We start from the raw sequence: 19,602 nt of genomic DNA on the forward strand, positions 1-19,602 counted from the left end.
AATTTATGACTGCTTGATTTCCCCAACTGTGAAACAATCCTTTATAAATAATGGAAGGATGCTGTAATCTGGCAAACATTATAAGATAAATTATGTGCTAACTGTACTAGTTTTTCTCTGCTTATTGCCTTCATTCCCTTATTTAACAAGGATTTCTGTTTAATAATAGAAATACAAAACCATTTAAAATGGATTTAACTGTAACTAACATTATCTATTGTTGGCATAATTACTCATGGATTATTACAAATCACATTTGACCTTGAAAAGAATGGTCATATGAATACTATTTTTTCTAACAAAATGTAAGTAGATATTATTCTTCAAATTTTTTATTTAAAGATTATACAACTGCCTTTTTGAAAAGCCATGTTACTAATTTGATTTTTGTTCCCCTAGTTTCTTTAGAGAAATACATGCAGAATATGTGTGGTAATATCCAGTAGAATATAATATAGAATAGCATGTCATTATTCCCATTGTTTTAGAATGTGAAGAATTTTAATTTGTATAGTGAATATTAAGGATTTGAACTGCAAGAAGGAATTTAAGCACAGGGAACAACCTGGGCCAAATGGATAAACCCTTGCTGATATTTTCAAACCTGAGCCAGAATCAAGGAGAGTGTTAATAACAAGTCATCTAATTCACACTTCTAAATATGATGCCAGATATTCACTGTTCTTGGACTTTGGAATAATGATTTCTACCTATGTTTTTGGTGAAGGATTACTTCATCTTAGGTTTGTCAGTTACTTATTACGCTTCCATTATATTAAAACTGTTTATGAATATTTCATAAAACAATAATGACCAAACTACAACAAAAACCTATGCAAAGCTAAGTTGGAATGTTTATATTGTGTTCTATAAAATTTTTCAAACAACAAGCATAACTATCTTGATTTGAAGCTTTTATTTTCTCTCCTGATCATCCAAGGTATTGCATAACAAATACCATTTATATTTTGCCTATGTGCCTTATCTCAATTTCCCACAATGCCAGAGTTGGAAAATATATTTTAAATTGGTACACAATGAGCTGCACAATCAATTATAAATATTTTACACTTCACTCTTCTTGTGATACCTACTTTTAAAATGAAACCTGGAATCTTATTGATAGAATTCATAACTATGGAAATTAGAAGAAAAAAACTATTTTCAAAAATAGGAATTATAAAAGTTTCCTTCAAATCACATTATACACTTAATTCTTAATTTAATGATGAGATCAATTTGGTTAATAAGCGTTTCTAACCTCCAAATATCTCACTTGTTCCCTTTTAAATAATGGCACAAAGAGCCATATTAAAATATGTTTATATATATATATGTCATTACATATATATATATATTTCAATAATTACCAACAGAAACTATAATTACCAACTAAATGATAATGTATATTTAATGAAAAACACACTCAGATATTTGGAGAAAATTATTTTACTGTTTTCTTTCTTTTTTCTTTTTTTTAAAGATTTATTTATTTATTTTAGAGAGAGAGAGAGCATGATGGGGGAAGGGGCAGAGGGAGTGAATCTCAAGCAGACTCCACGCTGAGCATGGAGCCAGACTCAGGCCTCAATCTAACAACTCTGAGATTATGACCTGAGCTGAAATCAGGAGTCCGACACTTTTAACCAAATAAGCCACCCAGGTGTCCCTTTCTGTTTTCAAGTACACTTCAGTATTTGCTTATTTCAAATATGTTTGGTATATATCAACTAGTTTTGAAACTGTTTTGAATTGAACAGGAATACATTATATTAAACCATCCCTTTAGAGTGGATGAATACATACAGAGAAACCACTCTGTGTGAAATTTTAAATTCCTTTAATAGTGAAATACAGTAAATGGATCAAGGGATCTTTATCTTAAAGTGGACCTAGAGACAGAAAAGCAATATAGTCATGTATTTTCAATTATTATTATAAGTTCAATTAAATAGATTATATTATTAACTACTAAGATTTTTTCAGGGCTTTAGGTTTTCTAAATGCTTTTATTGTTAATCGAAGAACAAGTATCATTTCAAATATGATATCCCTCAAATTCTTGGTCTCTGTTTAAAAGTTTTGCTTTATTTTATTTCCCACCTACTTAACTTTTCTCACTTTTTCTTTGTATAGATGTACAAACAGACCTAATGTGCAATATAATATATATATATATACGCACACACATACATATATATACAATTGATAATATTCAAATCCATATAATTAACTAATTAATTTTTTATTTTGATAACACACAATGTCCTGTCCAACCAAGGTTTCAGTCATGACAAAGTAAACCCCAGTATAGGTCGAGGCAGAGAAAGGCCTTGATGTTTACCTTTCCTGAACTTCTTTCTATTTCTGTGTTTTGTATGGTCCCACTTTTTAAATTCCAAAGTGAAAAAGCATGGAGACATAGAGGTAACACTTAGCAAAGGGAAACTGAGCCTGTGCCTGGGAGAATAGTTTGTCTCAGGAGGACAATGGCCCAAACCTAACAGCAGTTAAGCTGAGTCAGCCAGGAAGTAGTACTGGGCTCCAACCAAGTGGAGTGAGACCAGGCTATGGATGACCCTACCATTAACTTCCTTGAGAGCCCCTCAACTTGTCAAAATCAGAAAAACACAGGATTCAAAAGACAGACCGTGTATAATTACGTGGCTCCATGTAGATCCAAAGAAACCTCCAAATCACGAGGCAATCTGAGTCCTCATTTACCCCATCATCAAGAGACCATCAAACTCCACGGAAAGGAGCTATGGACAGGGGTGTGGATGAAATTCTGAGAAACTGAGCGTTTTTACCTAGAGATACTGAGTTTAAGGGCTTTAAACATAATTGCATTGATGAACTATACTGAATGGAACTGGTTTCTGGTTGTTGATGAATTTTGAAGGAGGACAAATCAATTATAAACAAAACAAAGTAGCCCCATTTTCTTGTACTTCAGAGCTGTATATAAATATGTATTATGCCATCACAATATTTGGATATGCTATACTTGACCATCTCTTTCAAATAGTGGCAGAATTAATTTAAATGCTAAAAGTGGACAATCATGGCTAGCACATTTCATCATTTAAGTAAAGACTAAAGTATAGGGAGTAATTACATGGACACAAGAATTGACTACATCATATATATCATAATATTCTGATCCAAATTCATTAACCCCTTCTACATACATCTTAGACCTCTCTATACTTATGAGACACATAGTGCATTTGCAAACTGATGTATATATTTATTTTTTTATTCATTTGTTGTCCAAATGGTTATTTTGTTGTTTATTTTTTTTAAAGATTTTATTTATTTATTTGACAGAGAGAGACACAGCGAGAGAGGGAACACAAGCAGAGGGAGAGGGAGAAGCAGGCTTCCCGCTGAGCAGTGAGCCCGATACGGGGCTCCATCCCAGAACCCTGGGATCATGACCTGAGCCAAAGGCAGACGCTTAAGGACTGATCTACCCAGGCGCCCCCAAATAGTTATTTTGAAATAGCACGTCTTATTCTATTATGTATCTTAACTCTTTTGGAAACATATCAATACTTATTTCTTGTTTTGTATTTGTTGCCACTAGAAAAAATTAATAAGCTTAATCTAGCAAGAAAAAACATTGTGCATAAGCATTCAGAAAATGCATGTTTAATCATGAATAATGTAAAGAACCTACATAAGTGTAAGCTTTGCTTCTTGTTTGTGAACTTAGACTAATTTGATTTGAAATTAGAAAATGTCTTCATTGCTTCTATATATGAAGACTTTGGAGTATATGGGATGATAGGGGCAGACAGTAGCAGTAAAAATCTTATCAACAATAAGATACTTTTTCTTTTGATTGCCATTCTCCAGAGATGAAGAGTTTCAAGTACACATATTTACCTGCACATATATATATATATATATGTGTATATATATATATATATATATATATATGGCATATAAAATACACAAATCTAAGTTATATGCTATCTGCACATAGTAAGGTGTAAAATGAACACTGCACAAAGTAAGGTGGAAAATTAAAGAATATGGCTCTGTTATTTAAAAAGTTCACAATTTACTTACAAAGCAAAGATATATATTTACAGGAAACAGTAGAAAATGATGTATGAGATTATAAAATAAAGAACAAATTGTTGGAATTGCAGGATTTCAAAGAATAATAAAATAAAACTTTAAGGGGAATAAGTAAGTATCATAGATAATATGGTTTATGTTCTTATCTCATTTTTTCTTTATCGATAACTGAAGGTTAGGTGCATGTGCTTTTCCCTCCACATATTAACACATCCCTCCTCCTTCTTGCTGGGTGATTATTTCTGCTAAGTAATTTATTGTATCTTTAACTGCCCATATCCTTTAGATGTTTGCTCTGTCAGTACAAGGACTGTTAGTGTCAAGGAGTTGTAGTAGGAAGGTCAGTACTGTTTCTGTTGATAATCTTTCCAATTGTGTCTTTACACATATTTTTAGTAATACCTTGTGACACTTAAATAAAGACATTATTTTTCTCTTAAAAATATATTTAAAGTGTATTTAGGCTTTTGGACAAGTAGTCTCTCTATTATGTTCTTATCCAGGGTCTTTTACAAAATGCTCTGGGGATTAAGCAAGTGTTAAGTTCAAATGATTCTATATAATAGAAATCTTAACAAGCTTTAATATTATAAAATATAATTTGGGAAAGAAAATTCTACCTATTTCAGAGTCAATTAACAATCATAAAATGTAAATCAGAGAGGGAGACAGACAAACCATAAGAGACTCTTAACTCTAGGAGACAAACTGATGAGGATTGCTGGAGGGGAGGGGGGGTTTAGGAGATGGGGTAACTGTGTGATGGGTATTAAGGAGGGCATGTGATATGATGAGCACTGGGTGTTATATAAGACTGATGAATCACTAAACTCTACCTTTGAAACTAATAATACACTACATGTTAATTAATTGAATTTAAATAAAATAAAAAAATTTAAAAAATCTTAAAATATAGATGAGGGAAAAGAATCCTATCAATCACATATCTTTGAAGAAAGTTAAGCTTGTCATAATAATCTCAATCAGCTGTGAAACTCCATACATACATATCGAAAAGAGTTAAATGATCCCAAGGTATATATGTTCATCAGCAGGTACAATATTCTAAGAGCAATTACAGAAAAATAAATACAAAGCAAATATGTCATTAACATTAATTGAACAAAAATTTTTTTGGGTTTAAGAATCTCCTTTACTTTCAAGGGCTAACATTTTAGAACATTAACTACATGTTTTAGAGTAAGAAATATTCTTTAATTTAAATCTATAATTTATTAACATTTCAGCTTTGCTTGTATTTTCCAATGTCTTCATCTATAAATAAAGAACATAAAATATTAATTTAAAAGATTTTATTTTTTCTGGAGTCATTTAAGTTGTGTGGCATTATTATTTAAGATCTGTACTTGCTCTACTTGCAGGAACAAAAAACTATTCCAAATGATTTAGCTGAATTTGGTTGGGTACAACAATCGAGCCAAAAACTTATGCTTTTACTTATTATGAGAAGTTTTCATATGGAATTATATAATTTTTGGAAAACAAATTTACCCACCCAATTCTCAAAAAATTGAAACTTTGACACCCAAGGCCACTGACAATACATAGTCACACTTAGTTTGGAACAAAACATGGTATTTAAAATATTGTGAGGGTTTATTGACTTCAATTAAGTGAGTGCTGAATATTTTGAGCAACTCAGTTATTGATGATCTCAGTTATTTTGCATATAAAGCTATTAAGCATGTACAGATTATGGTCATTTTTATTTGTCAACTTGACTGGGTCACAGGATGCTAATATAGCTGGGTAGACATTATTTCTGAGTGTGTTTGTGAGGGTGTTTCTGAAAGAAATTAGCATTTGAATTAGTGGATTGACTACAGCAGATGGTTCTTCCCAGTGTGGTGGGCGTCACACAATCCACTGGGGGCCTGAATAGAACAAAATGATAAAGGAAGATTGAATTAACTCTGCCTGAATGCTTAGACTGAGACATTGATCTTCTGCCCTTGGTGCTCCTGGTTCTCAGGTCTTCAGACCCAGACTAGAGTATACCATCAGCTCTCTGGCTCTTAGGCCTTCAAACACAGGTTTCCCTCAGGCTCCAGCTTGTAGATGGCAGACTGTGGGACTTTCCTACTTCCATAATCATGTGAGACAAAACCTTATAATATATATATAATATATGTTATGTATTACAAAATATATATTATATGATATCTATATATAATTGATATATATAAAATTGATTTGGTTTTCCTGGAGAACCTTAACTAAAACACAGACACAGTTTCGATATTTAAGATAACAAAAAAGTATATGTGTATATATAGATAGATATATACATATATATCTATCTATACATATTTAAATAATAGGCTTATGTGTAATATTTACAAAGGTTTACATAATCAGTCCCTGTAGAAATATTATTAGATTTTTATTTAGCATATCTAATCTTACTACATGAAATGTGTGTAAAATTTTGAAAACAGAAATGGAAATTATTATTTCATGGGTAGACAATAATAGCCAAGATCTGGCAAAGTCAAAAGGCAGGTTGTGTCTCTGTATCATGAAAATGAATCTCTTTTTACAATCCATACCATATGACAATATAATCACATTTGATATAACCTTGGAGAATATTAGGTTAATGACAATCACCAGAGTATTCCTTGCATAAAATCCTTGAGATAAATAGCCCTTGAACTATTACCATCTCTAGTATTAAAGCTGCCCATTTTCCTCAAGTAAACCAGAATATATCACCCCAAAATATGCCCCTTTGACACAAAAATTATTTTAAGGTGAATCAATTAAGAAACAGAAAACACAGAAAAAGTCCCCCTCTTCTGCCTAAAAGCAGACCATAAACTCTCCTTTTACTGGGGATAGACTCTTAGGCCAAAGATGACATCAGAGGGCTCTGCAAACAAACCCTATTCCATTAGTTCTCTCCCATATATTTACTTTTTCACAGTTTGCAGCACTTGGAAGGCTGGAACGGCTTTCCTTTGTCCGTCATTTCTTTACTAATTTGGGTTTTTTTGTTGAAGATGCTATACAAGCTAAAATTCTAAGCCACAACTTTGAGTTGCTTTTTGTTTAGGTTTTTCCCACATGATGTGTGCTAGATGCATTACTAAACTGTTTTTCTTGTTGTTAATCTTTTTGTTACAGAGTTTCAACTGAAAACCTAAGATGGATAGAGGTTAAGTTTTTGTATATAGAATTAAGTAGGGGACAAAGTTCATTTTTGCCCATACAAACACCAAACTGATCCAGCATCATTTGTTTAAACAATCAGCATTTTAATATGGAAAACAAAACATCGAACAAAGGAATGGATGTGTAATATTCGTGGCTTGGAAGACAAAATATTGTTAAGATGCCAATTAAATTGTCTGTAGATTTGCTGCTATCCCAATCAAAATTTTAAAAATGTGTGTGTGTAAATGAACAAGATATTTTCAAATGTTTATGAAAATGCTGCAAGGAACATAATAGTCAAGAGAATCACAAACGAGAAGTCAGGTTAGAAGATTTACATCTTTGTACATAGAAAACGGTTATTTTGTGTGTGTGTTGCACTTAAATCCAGTGAACCAACTAAATATACTTACTAAATCTCATTAGTTGTTTTTAATGATTAATATGTTTCTAGATATTAAAAGACATCATATAAGTGAATAATAAAAGTTTTTCTTTTCTAACCTGTAAAATCTCTTTTTATTACTGTATTGCATTTGTTAGGGTAACTAAAGGGGTTTGACACTTTGGGTGCCTCCAATGGAGCACACCCAAGGCAGTACTGAAAGCAGTTTTTTCTGTTTTTTTGTTTTTAAAGATTTTATTTATTTGACAGAGAGAGACACAGCGAGAGAGGGAACACAAGCAGGGGGAGGGGGAGAGGGAGAAGCAGGCTCCCTGCTGAGCAGGGAGCCCAATGCGGGGCTCAATCCCAGGACCCTGGGATCATGACCTGAGCCAAAGGCAGACGCTTAATGACTGAGCCACCCAGGCGCCCCAAAACAAACAGTTTTTATTACTTTTTACAAGTAAAAAGACAGTGAAAGAACTCTCAAAGCACTATCTCCCCGTAGTGTTAGTACAGGAAGCTTTTATTCAGTGTATTAGGGGGCAGAAACAGGGAGCTTGCACTGGCACTTTCCGTTCAATTACACATGTCAACATGCTAGTACATACATCATATATTCCAAAAAATGGCAAAAAATTCCACCCACGAGGTGGAATCTTAGCATTATATCTTAGTATTATACTATTATAATGAGCTAAAAGTAACTTCAGACAACTCAGGGGGGCTTTTGCACAGGTCCTCAGCTCAAATCCAGCTCAAACTGGCTCATGTAGGGGCTATCAGCTGAGACACACCAAGTGAGAGGCAAGAAGGAGAGATAAAGGAAGAGAGAGAGGGAGGAGAGGAGGGGGAGGGGAGGGAGGAGGAGTAGGAGAAGAAGGGGAGGAAGAAGAGGAAGAGGAGGAGAAAACCCTTGATCAATTTTTTTTGTTTTTTTTTATTATTATGTTCAATTAGCCAACATATAGTACGCCATTAGTTTTTGATGCAGTGTTCAACGATTCATTAGTTGTTTATAACACCCAGTGCTCATCACAACATGTGCCTTTGATCAATTTTAAGGATATTCTCTCTTCCTTTTTATTCCTATTTTGTTGAAAGTTTTTTTCCCCTATCACGAACATGTATTGAATTTTAGCAAATGCTTTCCCATGTTAAGTTTATGCATTATGTTGGCTGATTTTTAACTTTACAGCAATGCTTGCATTTCCTAAATAAACTCCACTTACTCAGAATGTATATTCATTTTATACATCATTGGATTCAACTTGTTATTTTGGTTAGGATTTCTGTTTCTATGCATTTAAGAGGTATTGGCTTACAGTTTTCCTTCATTGTAAAGTTCCTGTTAGATATTTTTTTATTATGTTATGTTAATCACCATACATCACATCATTAGTCTTTGATGTAGTGTTCCATGATTCATACGCAAACAATGAATCCTGTTAGATTTTTGTAAAAAGATAAAATAATGCAATTGTTTTATGAAGAGTTGGGAAATATGTTTTTTTCCTTTTTTTCCTTTATCTGAATCTTTTAAGATTGGTGTTTCCTACATTAATGTTTGCAAGATTTCACTAGTGACATCAATCTAGTGACACACATCTGATGTCTTTTTAGTGTTTCAGCTGTACTTTTTGAGTTCTAGATGTGAATTTAATTCTTTTAGAGATTAAAATTCTCTATTGAAATTTCCCATCTCATCTGTTTGTTCATCTTTTTCTTTGCATTATTTGTCATATTAATTAGTTAATAAAAGTCTTGTCAGCTTATTTATTTATTTATTTATTTATTTATTTTCGTCAGCTAACTTAAAGATCTTGATTAGCTGTGGTTTTTCTTCTATGGTTTGTTTGAGTTTTCCTCACTTAATTATCAGTAACAATTTTCTGCCTTTTCATGTATTTATTAACTGTTTACTCTTATTCTGAACATTTGTATAATAGAATTTGGAGGACTTCAGGGAAGGAGGAACCCCTTTCAGGGAGGGAGGTTGGATGAGGGCTGATCACATTAATCCCTTAAGAACTGAGCTGGCACTGGACTAGGCTATGGCTTCAGTGTTACTATATATATCTCTGATTCTTGTGCAGTGATACCCCTTCTCAATCTCTCTCTCTTGTTCTCTCTCTCCTCCCCCTCAGCCCTGAAGGACTGAAAAATTTGGTTCTGTCTTTCAGAATTTTTGTGCTTAGTTCTTATTCTCTCCTTAATTGAAAATCTGGCAAATAAAATGTCGAGGGAGGCCAGTCTTAATCTTGTAGCACATTGCTTGCCTCTAGCAGGTTTTCATCTCTACCCTGGTGAAATGCTGGGAAACATCACTGAACTTTCTGCTGAAGTTTCCCACCCAACCCCCAGTCTCCTGCTTCTTCCAAGAATTCAGCAAATAGCCTTTGGGAAAGGCCAGCTATGCATTTTGGACTTTTCTATTTTCCCATTTTTAATGACTACCCCATAAAAATTGGAAAGTTCTGCTGGTTTATCTTCTCTACAGTAGAGACCTTTTGCACTGACCATGTTCAGCACTAAGAAACATCCCCAGGGAAGTAAAAGGTAAAAAATTCTCAGCTCATCCTGAAAGGATTCATTCATTTCTGGAATTTTAATTACTTTTTTATTGTTTCTACCACTCACTGTTCCTTTTATTTACTAGTTTTGCAATATAGGTACTTTTATTTATCTGATATATGTAATTTTATCTACAAAACAAATGAAGACCTTTTCAGTAAAGTAGACCTTTTTATGTAATTAGACATTTACAAATATTTGATGAGAAATATTATATTATCATTCAAAATATAAACAAACTTTCCTTAAAATTACATTTTGCTGCTCCAAAGATTATTTATTTATACGTGCTATACTTTCCAGTGGATGACAAAATATTATTCTATAGCAGGAATCAGCAAATTTTTCTGTAAAAAGACAGTAAACAGCCATTCTAACAACTTAATACTAATAAATAGCCACAAACAATGCAAAAAATACAGGCATGACTATATTCACCAAAAAATATAGGCATGACTATATTCACCAAAACCTTTTCATTTATGAAAACAAATGACGGATCAGATATGAACTGCTGGTTGTATTTTTCTTCCATCTATTCCCCAGCATGAAAAAGTTCCAAAAGGTTTACTTTCTAAAAATCAACTAGCTTCTAGTGTCTGCTCCAACATGTAAAGATCTTAGAAGTCATAACTTCTGTCCTTACTAGAAAAAACCTGGACAAACTGAAAATCAGTGACTTTTCTTGGACTCATCAGAAAACTGAAGTCACAAGGAAAACTTCCACCCTGAAACCTGTGGACAGACAGGTGCATCAACACAGATACAGCAACTAAGATCTGGAGCTGGAGCCATAAAGTAAAAGGAGCAATTAAATGACAATTTCCATAAACTGATGGAGAGTGCACATGAACTGTCATGAGAATGGGAAATTCCTATGGACCCCAGTTCTTGAGGGTTCCCTTCAAGAACCTCACCAGGTTCTCACAGTAAAATCAAAGAAAGATTCCATCATGACTTTGGCAGAGGTTGGAGAAGAATAACAACCACTGTGCAACATGACCAGAGCCGTCATCTTAAGAAAGGCTACTCTTCAGGAAAAAAGGTCTTGCCAGACTATAATTATAAAACAAATTCCTCTCCAATTCAACATCCTCCAACTTTCCTATTGTATCCAAGGGAGGAAAAAAATCATAGTCAACATGAGACAAAGGCTTTGGGAAATATATTGAAAACGTTGCAACAAGTCCTAAGAAGAAAAATCTTATCATCCTATCAATAGATAGATGCAGAGAGATAATTTGACAAAAACCCAATATTCACTCATAATAAAAACTCAGAAAACTAGCAATAGAGGGCAACTTCCTCAAGTTGATAAAAAAAAATCTACAAAACACCTTTTGTTAACATCATATTTAACAGTAAGTCACTTTAAAATTTCGCCCCAAAGATCAAGAAAAATACAATATCTCACCACCTCTTATTCAACATCATAGTGGATGCCCTAGCCAGTGCAAAATACACAGGAAAAGGGTACTTGGACTGAAAATGAAGAAATAAAATTCCCTTTATTTATTGAAAACATAATTATCTATTTAAAAAAAATAAAGAAACTACAAAAAAAAAACCCTGCTGGGATTAATAAGTATAGCAATATTATGAGATATAAATTAATATGCAAAAATCAATTGCCTTCCTAAATACCAGTCATGAATAACTGAAATTTGTTAAAAAGAAACATCATTTACAATAGCAGCACAAAAATGAAGTACTTAAGTGTGTGTGTGTGTGTGTGTGTGTGTGTGTGTGTACACACACACAAAAGAAAAGATCTAAATAAATGGATTTGTTTATATGTCTTTGTTGTTGGTTTTCAGCATTTTTACTCTATTATGCCTTTGTGTGATTTTATTGAAGTCAACTTTCTTGGATCAGGTAGCACCTTACAACTTTGTACATTTTCTCTTCACTCCATGCACTTCAATTTAAGTGTATATATAATGAATTTTCACCTATTAATGATTTTTTTTTAGTTTTTCATCATTTCCCCCACTGTGCTATAATATGGATATTTTCTTCATACATGGATTCTATTACATAATACCCATTTTATTATGTGGACTCTAAATACTCACAAAATTATCCAAATATATATTCTTGAATGTAATAGTTTTCCAGCAATTTAAAAAGTTGACATATAATTGACATATAACATTGTGTAAGTTTCCAGTGTACAATGCATCAATTTGATACATTTATATATTGCAATATAATTACCACCACCATAGTGTTAGCTAACACCTCTATCATGTCTTATGATTATCATTTCTTTTTTGTGGTAAGAACATTTAAGATCTAGACTCTTGGCAGCTTTGAAGTACATAATATAGTATTCTTGAACATAATCACAATGCTATGCATTAGGTCTGCAGAACTTAATCATCTTTTAACTAGAAGTTTGTAGTCTGACCCACATCTCCTCAATTCCCCTACCTCACCGCCAGACCTTGGTAATAACAATTCTACTCCATTTCTACAAGTTGGCTAGGGAGGTCTAATGGGGATTAATTTCTTTAATCAGACACTCAGCAGACTCTAGGCCTACTTGCAATGATTCTAAGGAGCCCTCCAGTGTTCTTTGTCTTCCAAATGTGATCTTTGTCTCTTCAGAATTAGAAGACTCTGAACAACACTGATTTTATATACCCTTGTAGCATTCTACCCCAGGATGGCTTAGAATATAGGAAGATGTACTGAGGAGAATAGTTGGCTGAGTGGGTGATTCACATCTTCTCCCTCTTCTTCTTATCTGAATCTTAGTGCCTCGAGAATATGATTTTAGTCCCTCTGGTCTGCAAGAGACTGCCTAATTATTTATTCACATTTCTACTTCTTAGGGTTATCCTAAGTATGGCTTCTCTGGCAAGTTCATTTACTTCATATCTAAATGCCATGAACAAATAAGCAGTTGTAAATTATTGATTCCTCTTTCTGGAATTTTGTTCCCTTAAGTCCTGATCACTTTAGCAATTCTCTTCAAAGCTAATAGATACAGATATGGATATAAATATAGATCTGTAGATACAGGTAGATAGGGCTGTTTGTATTTTATCAGGCTTTCCTACTTCTCCATTGAGATTAATAATAATTTGCCTCAAACTACTACATCAAATCCATAAACAAATACTCTTGAATGATAGTTTTAAAAAGAAAAAAAGTGATCAGAAACAACTTGAAAGTGTTATTTTATGCTTTAATAATCTATTCAGGATAAAAAAAATGAAGATTGAACTCCATTTATTCATTTATCTTAAATTATTTTCATCTGTTCCAAAATGTATACTTGGTAAGCAAGAGGAAATCTCACATGAAGATTAAAGAAACAAAGAAATAAATTTAACAGAAAGTATCAGCTAGGGGAATTAAATGTAGCAGTGGGAAAGACTAGGAAATAAGATAACCATTTCTGACAAAACAGAACAAAACAAAACTTCTCACATTTGGTCTTTAGACATTATTAGTTAAAAAAATGAATAAATGAAGCAAATTGCCATATGACAGATATTTTGTTCTATTTTTAATATATGGTACATATAATAGAAGTCCACATGTTTCTAAATGATTTTGCCCTCGGAGAATATAAATATTTTTATTTCTTTTTATCTCTTAGTCATGGGAGAGTAAAGTATCATTCATTAACATATCATTTCAATATCCTAAACAATAATTGGGAGAAACTGAAAGGACTCGGCTTTAGAAAGGATCCTCTCTGCTGTTTCTCTGCTAGACTCTATTTACTCATGTTCTATATTTCACCTTGCATCTGAGTCAACCAAAGAAGCTATGTTCCCACTCCAAGGGAGAAGGAAGAAAGTTAACAATTCTCTGTGTTTTGTTCTAGCTCCCCATACTATACCTGATAACATCTAAGAAGAACCATATCCTGAGCATGTTTTAGGACAATAGCTTTGAAACCTTGGTTGACACTTGTATCAATAGCCCCTACCTTTGGTAACTTATGGAATAACACTTATTGCTCATTTGTCACTTGCCTTTGATTGGACCCTACCCTGGACTCCTAAAGGAACATGAACTCTGGACCAATTTCCAGTATAAACCCCTCACCCCAAGTGATGAAGAGATTCACTTCCTCTTTTTTGAAGCTGCCAGACATTGTCTGCTATACTCTTATCATTTACGCTATTCAATAAATTCTGCTCACACTTCCACCTGGCTTGCATTTTATTTCTATCCTGCATGAAGCCGTGGACCCCCTTGACTGGTCAAGCAGGACCCACCTGTGGGTCCTTGGACCTAGCCTGCTTACGTAAATATGATTAAGTAAAACAGAACTTTTAATAATTTTCATAGAATTATGACTAGTTAAAACTGGATGAGAAATACCAACCACAAAAAATGACCTCAGTTTGAGAAATGGGTACACTTTGTTCCTTCTTTGGTATATTTGGGAGCATAGAGGAGGAACTTAACTTGATGAGAAACAAAATTAATTCAGTATCTAGTGATAAAGCTAAGTACATAGTGTTTAAGCCAATGCCACAACAAAAAAGATAAGGATGAGGTGTTTGAAATATGCAAAATATATGTGGGCAAGACACAGAAATCATAATTTATGTAGTTCTATGGATGATTGATACTTAAACAACAGATGCATATAATTTGATCTAGTTTTACAACCAGTAGCAATGGGAATAATAGTACATATTTCACTGTTTTATGGAATTTAAAAGAAAGAACAAATCTGTAATTACTTCATAGAGACCCTGTAATATATTCACTACAAACATTATTTTTTCAAAGTATCTTACATAAAATTTTGAAAGTATTGTGAAAAAAAGAATAATGTATGTTAAAATAATCCAAATATGAGAATTATGAAATATTCAAAATTCTGATCAAGGTGCATGGTAGTTTATCTCAACAATGCACAGTATGGCTTGGTAACAGACAAGGAGATAAAGATTAATTATATGAAAGATTTAGGTTGCATCTGAAATTATTTAAAGCAAACTCCAGCAACTCAAGCCACAGGAGGATCAATTCTGCATGGATTTTTTTTTTTACAGCTAATAAATTGACCTTGTTTATTATTTATAGACATAAATAAACCTGACACAAGGCAAAATCAGGAAAATTGAAGAAACTGGGTCAATTTTACATTAAATCCCTTGGAAAATGAGGTAATTTTGGAAAAAATAAAAACCTACAAATTATTTCCTACAGGGCTGTGTTAACTGAGTATACTGCTAAAAAGAAATACATAAAAACATAAATGTCCTTGCATATTTTTTTTTCTATTTGCTAGAAGTGAAGTTTTTGATGAAACATTATGGGTAAATGGAATGACAAGACAGTATAGGAACTTTGGTGAGTGCCAGCAGGGCACCCAATCCTTTCCTTAAATTTTCTAATGCATTTAGAGCAGGTCATCTTTTGTTATGGTCCAAGCATTCCTTAGACCGTTGGAATATGTCTATGACAGTAGAAACCTCTGACTTTTCTATATCTTGGCCTAATACCACATATATACCTAAGGGTATCTTATCTGTATACTGTAATACAAATTCTTATTTTGCATTCTTTGTAACAGTGTATATAATTTACAAATAAATGTACATATATATGGGGTATGTTCTCATAATTTCTTGGTGGATAGGAGAGCACAAGCTTTACCATTAGGAAGCAGGGCGGTAAGGCAGTGGCCTTACCAGGTGAATGAACATCACTGTATTTCACTGTTAAGTGTCTGTGCTCAGGATTCACACCACTAGGAAAGAACTCTTGATTACATGTCAATTACTAAGATGGGGAACTGGCAAGAGATGGGGTTTTCTGACACGGAAAGAAAAGAAATTCACTAAGCAAAAAAATAGCTACTAAAAGGAGATAATTTACAGTGAAACAATGAGTTGTCATGCAGCAATTAGTATTCCATGAGAAGGGCTAAATTAGTAAAAATGCTAGTAGAAACAAAAGACATATATTTACAAGTGGAGACTACCATAACTCAATACAAGATTAAAAAAAAAAGCAAGACTATATGGTTAGTAAACACAGTACATAGATTTTTTTTTTTGCCATTGCCTGTGATATTAAATAAGTAAATAAATGAAAGGGACACAGAAATACCTAACTCATTTTACCAATATTTATTGGGTAGGTTTTATATACCAGGCACTCTGTTAAGTAAAGGTAATATAATGCTGAATAAGACACTTGTTAATGATTAGCAGGAGGCTGGCATTATTTGTGTGAGTGTGTGTGTGTGTGTATGTGTGTTGTGTACATACATATATACACACACTCCAACATATTCTCTCTCTCTCTCCATATATATACGTGACTTTATTTTTGTATATTAGTTATCCTTGGAAATTTGTAGAAAGGAACATGGGATCGGTCTACAGACATCCTGTTGCCATTGCAATGTCAATTAGTCACAACATTATCTATGGCATCATGGAAAATAAATTCATTCTTCCTCATGCTGTACATTCTTTCAGGCTCAATAGCCTATCATCCTTACTTAGCATTTTTAACTCACAAACTTAATTTTGTGGCACACTAGTGGTATCCTTGGCAGGTGGATGGAATTTGGCGAATTGCACATTGGCTCTTAAGGTCTCACTTATTAAGTGTTTTGAAGTGCTTGAAACAATCAGACATACTAAATTTGTAATTGTAATCTGAAGTGTCATGAGGATTTAATGAAATTTATAAATGGTGTTAGATGGTTAGGAAAATTTAATCTATCAAAATTAAAAGTTAATTGAGCATAAACCAGAGAACAAGGAAGGAAAGACTTTAAGTGTTTTTAATTCTAGCAAAAAAACTTATTTCTTTAAAGACCTGCTTTAGCCCCAACCAGGTGATTGGACTCTCAATTGACTTGGAGCAAGTAGGAAGGGCATTGGCTTGCATCTGGGATGCCCTGAGAACAGTGCTGCATGCAGTATGAAGAGGATGTGCTGTTTGGAAAGGTGTCAGCTGATAATACTGTGGGCCACTTCTGGATGAGCCTGGTTAACCAAGTACCCAGGATAGTTCCCCATGACTTTGAGACCATGCTCAACAGCAACATCAATGACCCACTGATGGTGACCTACCTGGCCAATCTCATGCAGTCATAGACTGCCCTTAATGAGAAACTTGTAAACCTGTGAATGGGCCCCAAGCCCTAGGACTCAGAATGGTGTGAAGTAGAATGGTTTACTAGTGGTTTGAGTCACACTGACTCAGTCAACTGCTTGCAACTCTGAATAAACATAGGTCTACCTTTTGTAAATGAATGAATGAATGAATGAATAATAAATAAAATGAGATTTGTACATTAAGTATAAGGCTTAAGAAATAGCTATTAATTGTAACCATGACAAATTAAATATTAAATTACAAGTAAGGAGAAACATTATTTTCCTTACATAATAAGCCTCATAGATTTTTTTTTCCTATGTTTGCACGAGTATCTCTGAACTCCAGGGCAGGGGAGCATTTGGAGAAGAATGTGAGAATATCTTTACAACCAAGAAATAAGAGTGCAACTGAGCTAGAAATGTATATAAAACAGCAGTCGTTCTATTGCTCTGTCCCCACACTGAAGTCACATTTGGTATATGGTCATATACCTCAAAACAGATATTGAGACATTACTAAAAATCTCACAGGGACAGAGAATAGAGCATTCTAACAGCATACACCAAAGCAGAAATTCAATATACTACACATTAAATATCTTTTTAAAATCTCAATGTCTTATTTTTTCCAACCCATAACATTTCTTCTCTTTCCAACAGACTATAAATTTTCACTCTTATCAGGAAAATGTAATGTTCTCCTTTGTTTCAGATAATCTCTCTCTCAAAACTAAAGCCAGTACCTGACAAGACATTGAATAACTATTTTTTTTATTAAACATGGCCTTAGGAGAGACTTGTCCCCATGTCATTATGCTGATCAAAGCATTTACCTTATAAAACATATTTCCTGTGAGGAGGGAGGATTTGGCAGCTGATAAAAGATAATTTTTCTATATCAGGAGAGTTTGAGCACCCACATCCATAGAGTGAAAAGCCTCAATGTCAAGTTTTGATAAGAAATTTTTAAGAAATATTTGCTTTCAGGACAAATATAAATCTAGAATGCTTTGAATTCGTTCTATGAAATGCATATTAAGTTAACAGTAGCTATTAGATACCACATTAGTTGAAGATAGGAGCTGATAAGGAATCTGGAGATTACTGATGAAATTCAGAATACTGCTGTTGGGAGAGACTATGAACTGTAGCCACAAATAAAAATAAAATTTATTCACCACCTACAGATGATCTGAAACACATTTCTATAAAAAGTGAATGGTATGAAGTCTAAATGAAGTATCACTGGTCAGAAAAATTAACTGTAGTACAGGTTTTGGGTTGTAGATTAGTCAGAAATTGAAAGTTACATATACCCAAAATATATCATAAAAAAGTGCTTATGAAGATAAGACACTAATATATGTGGTATGATAACACTATTCATTTACCTATACACTGCTCTAGTACCCAAAAGTATTTGTAAAAGCATTTACAAATTGTTTATAGTTTATTTATAGCTTATAAACACATGTATATGTGCATATTGCAACATTGTATATATAATATAACAAATTAAAAATAAATACATGACAAAAACAGGATGAAGGGAAAGTGAGAGAAAGTAACACACAGAAAATGTAAATCCATAAAAGGCATGTAAATTTTATCATCTAATGAAAGTGAAATAAGAATGATTTGGGTAAAATATTTTCCTTGCCCTTAATTCTTACAGTTCATTCCAGGGCAAACTGGAACATGAAGCACACCTTAATGAATCATTTGCATAAATACAATTAGGGCAAGTCATATGAATGGATTTCATTTAAAAGGCGCAAATAATGTTATACAAATATTCAACTCATTGATGGTACAGCTTGATACAGGGCAAATAGTGTCAGGGAAAAAGGAGTAAACTGTGTGTACAACTCTGTTTAAAATAACTTCACATTATGTCTCCTAAATAATAAAAAAATTAATAAATTAAAGGCAATAAACTAGACTTTTGCTGGTAGTGTGTTTGAGTATTTAAATGGATGCATAATGAGTGTCTCCTCTGAGTTGGTAACCATATGGTATAACTGAGATAAAGCAAGTATCTTTATGAAATAATTTGCTATCCTTGAGTATACATCATAAAACACCAGATGCATTGATAATTTATAAAAATGATTTATTTGAATAATTAATGCAGAATTTTTATGGCAGTAATTGATAGTTTAGCTACTCGGAAATTAGACTTCTCAAATCTTATCATTTGTGTTAAGCATATTAGGTAGCAGAGAGTGGTACATAAAAACCCAGCTGGGAGGCTATCACCCCAGTCTCAACACTTATTGCAAA

Source organism: Eumetopias jubatus, unplaced genomic scaffold (assembly GCF_037043125.1).
Source record: "Eumetopias jubatus isolate StellerSeaLion01/CBP00866 unplaced genomic scaffold, mEumJub1_p1.0 scaffold_3, whole genome shotgun sequence".
NCBI lineage: Eukaryota > Metazoa > Chordata > Mammalia > Carnivora > Otariidae > Eumetopias > Eumetopias jubatus.